Source organism: Orcinus orca, chromosome 18, assembly GCF_937001465.1.
Source record: "Orcinus orca chromosome 18, mOrcOrc1.1, whole genome shotgun sequence".
Lineage (NCBI taxonomy): Eukaryota > Metazoa > Chordata > Mammalia > Artiodactyla > Delphinidae > Orcinus > Orcinus orca.
Genome location: NC_064576.1, coordinates 3,050,109 through 3,053,582, shown reverse-complemented (window position 1 = coordinate 3,053,582; position 3,474 = coordinate 3,050,109).

The following is a 3,474-nucleotide window of genomic DNA, read 5'->3' as shown; positions in this document are numbered from 1 at the left end:
GGCATGTGGGATCTTCCCGGACCAGGGCTCGCACCCGTGTCCCCTGCATTGAGAGGTGGATTCCTAACCACTGCGCCACCAGGGAAGCCCCCATAAGTGTTTTGATGGCTGAAATACGGAAGGGTTTTCACTGCCCCTGATGCCATAGGAATAAGAGCTAAGGTCACGATTAGGGCACAGGCTGCCTGGCCCTCAGCGCCTGGCAGGTGCGTACAAACGTCAGAGATGTTAAAACATGAAGCATCAATGTGTGCTTAGCACTGGTGACACGCAGATATTATAGAGTGTTTGTGAAACTGATTATTTTTAAGGGAGAATCCCAGGAATAAAGTAAGTCCTTTATTCATCTTGGGTTATGACTGTTGAGATAGTCCGAGCTCTTTTCAGCTGTGCAGTAGAGTGATGTGGAAGATGAGAAATCCTGGCGTGAGTATCACGGTGTTGAAATGAGAGTGGGCTCACACGTCTCTGAGGGCAACTGACCGGGTCCTGGGCTCCAGCTGCCCCTGGATAACCACAGGATACACTCCTGCCTGCACCAACCTGGAGGGCTCTGGGTTTTATCTTGCTAACGAGTTCCTTACAGGCGTAATTCCATCTGCATTCTGGAAATCTCTTTGTGGAAGTTCTCAGTGTCTCAAACAGAAGATGACCCAAATCAAAGTCTTTATCTTTCCCTCAGGGTCTGTTCTTCCATCTCTTGTCGCATCTCATTGAATGAAATAAGCATCTATACAGTCACATACATGTATGTGTGTGCAAGTACACACACACACACCCTGCTCCACAAAAACCGATCCCAATGCCACAGGAGTTCATCCGGTCCTGCAGTGTTGCCCCAGACCCTCCCACGGACCCCGTCCCATCTCACCACAGCTCATGCCCTCCCCGATAGCACCTTTGCTCCAGTCACCCTGATGTTCTCGTTACACCTCAGGTGTGCATTCTCCTTTCATTTCTCTCTACCAAGAATTTGCTTAACTTTTAAATTTACATCCAGAAAGTTCTTTCTCATCCTCTACGACAGAACCCCAATTTCTCTCCTCGGCAGAGATTTCCTACAGCCCCAGAGCAAAGCGAGGGACCCCCCTGGTGCCGTCCCAGTCCTGACTCATCCCTGAATCCAGGTGCAGTGAGTCCTCTGTTTCCGGTGCTGACTGTCTGCGTACCTGGCTTCCTCTCTGGGCTGTGTTCTAAGGAAATGGACCATATTTTATTATCTGTTCTTCCTCTGGTCTGTCATTCCGTCTCAACTGATAAATGCATGTGTGAGGGCTTTCTCACCCTCCGCCCCGGTCTCAGTTTTCTCTCTTTCCTGACGCTCCCCCAGCTGTAACTCAGGAGCCTGGGCAGAATCTGTCTCCCTGGTCCTCCTGCACCTGTGTAGCATCTCCCCTCTTGGCAGGCCCCCAGGTCTATGGGCTGCCGTATCCGGCTGCCTGTTGGTGTCCTACGTGCCCTCAGCCTTCCTCGTGACATGTTTGTACCTCAGGCTTAGGCACACCCGACACTGCCCTTGGGTGTGTACCTGTAGTTCTCCGGTCATCTTACTAACTCTCCGTATAACAGCAGGGGATATTGCTCTACCCTTCCGAAAAAAGATTCTTTCTGGGAAAAGAGTCTGGATTCCTGGCAGAGTGTCACCAGGAGAGCCATTGCCCTGTAAACAAAATCACATCCTGCCACACCTCAGCAGATTGTCCAAAGGGACTGTGTGCCCGAGAGCCAGCCCCGTGCAAGGGGGGTGGGATGGGCAGCCAGTGGTCACGAGGGCCCTGGCCGTGCCCACCTGCTGCCCAGAGCACCGTGGGCACTCAGGAGGATGAAGCTAAAGTAGGGATTTGTTCACACGGAGAGATTATGACAAAATGAGAAACTAGGAAACTAACTGAACACTCAGCCTGTACACAGCTAAGATTATATTTTCATGTCCTTGACCTCTAATTATGGCCACACTGATCAAGTCTTTTGTAAATCAGTTTAAAAGATAGCTGATACTCAAAGAAGAGAATTCATTCTTTTATATGTTTCCCTTCATTAGGTCTAGTCAAATATAGGTCAGTTTCACTGCTGGAGGCAAACGGAAATGAATAGAGCTTGATTAAGGGGTTTCCAAAACAATTTAAGTTACGGTGGCTTGATGTATCATCCAGAAGTGGGAACTTTTATGATAAATCTACTTATTTTAAAACTCCGGAAAATCGCAGTTTGGTGTTTGAAGGAATTTGCCTAGAGCCAAGTCGATATTTTATTTTTTGCTTGAAGGGGTTCTCCTGGACATTTTCAAAGTCAGCCAGCTTTTACAAAAGGACAAATGTCCCCCAAGTATCCTGTGTGTATGTACGGAAACCCGCACCTGTTAGATTTAATCCCCAGATCATATTATTAAAGAGAAATTTTAAGTAGTTTTCAAGTATTCCAAACAAGTATGTCTACAGTCCAAGTAGCCTTATACTTTTCATTCAAATGTCCAAAGCTTTCCAAGGAGCCATGTTCATGTTCTGAAACGAAAATATTTGAACATATTGCCTCAAAGTAAAGTATTTGGATTTTTACATTTAGTAGAGTTGGCTTTCCCATTAGAAAGAACAATACCAACCTCCAGTAGAGAAAGTAATACAGTTCAGAGGATTTCTTTCAGCGACGTAATTTTCAGTAATTCATAATGATTTAGGATTTATTTTTTTTTAAAAAAAGTCTTCACCAGATTGCTTATGTTAATTCCTGTGAAGTCAGATTCAAAATTCATTCTGGGCTTCTGACAAAGCTTTTATATTAAGGATGTTGTTTCCACTTATTAAATTCATTTATGTGAGAGTTAACAAAAGCTGTTTACTTGAAGCTTTACACAGTGTACAATGTTGTCAATGTGTTGGAAAATTTGTGTTATCTTTGCCTTTGAATTAAAAAAAAAAAGAAAGAAAGAAAGACAAAACAGACTTGTCAGCTGGTCTATCTCCTTGGAAGTTTATAGTTAATTTCTGGTCCTCCGTTGCCCATCTGTGGCCCCCCGATCCAACAGAGATGTTTTCAAGAACAGTTTCTGCTCCAACAAAACAAGAGTTTATGATTCACTTTCAGACTTTGTTCTTTCAACGGACTTGTTTGTTCAGGAAAACAGATTTCTAAGACCTGCATACACAGCAGGACACTTTGTGCCCGTGTTTTCACTCCTGTGTTGCTCGGATGACATGGCTTTTGGCTCATAAAACATGCGTTAGAGGTAAGTGGAGAAAAACACCATCACCTTGGGATGGTTTTGTCCAGTGAAGCGCCCTTCTCAGGGTAGGACAAGTGCAGGCTGACTCAGTTGCATCCCCTGCTCCGCGCCGGCTCCCGGCTTGGGCTGGAATCTTTGCCTCTTCTGCTCCATTTGCTTACAATTCCTCCCCATCTTATCTCCCAGACCTCCACCTACCCTGAGCTCTGGACTCAGTGTTTATGTCTTCAAGTTCATTTAGAAAGAACTACTTC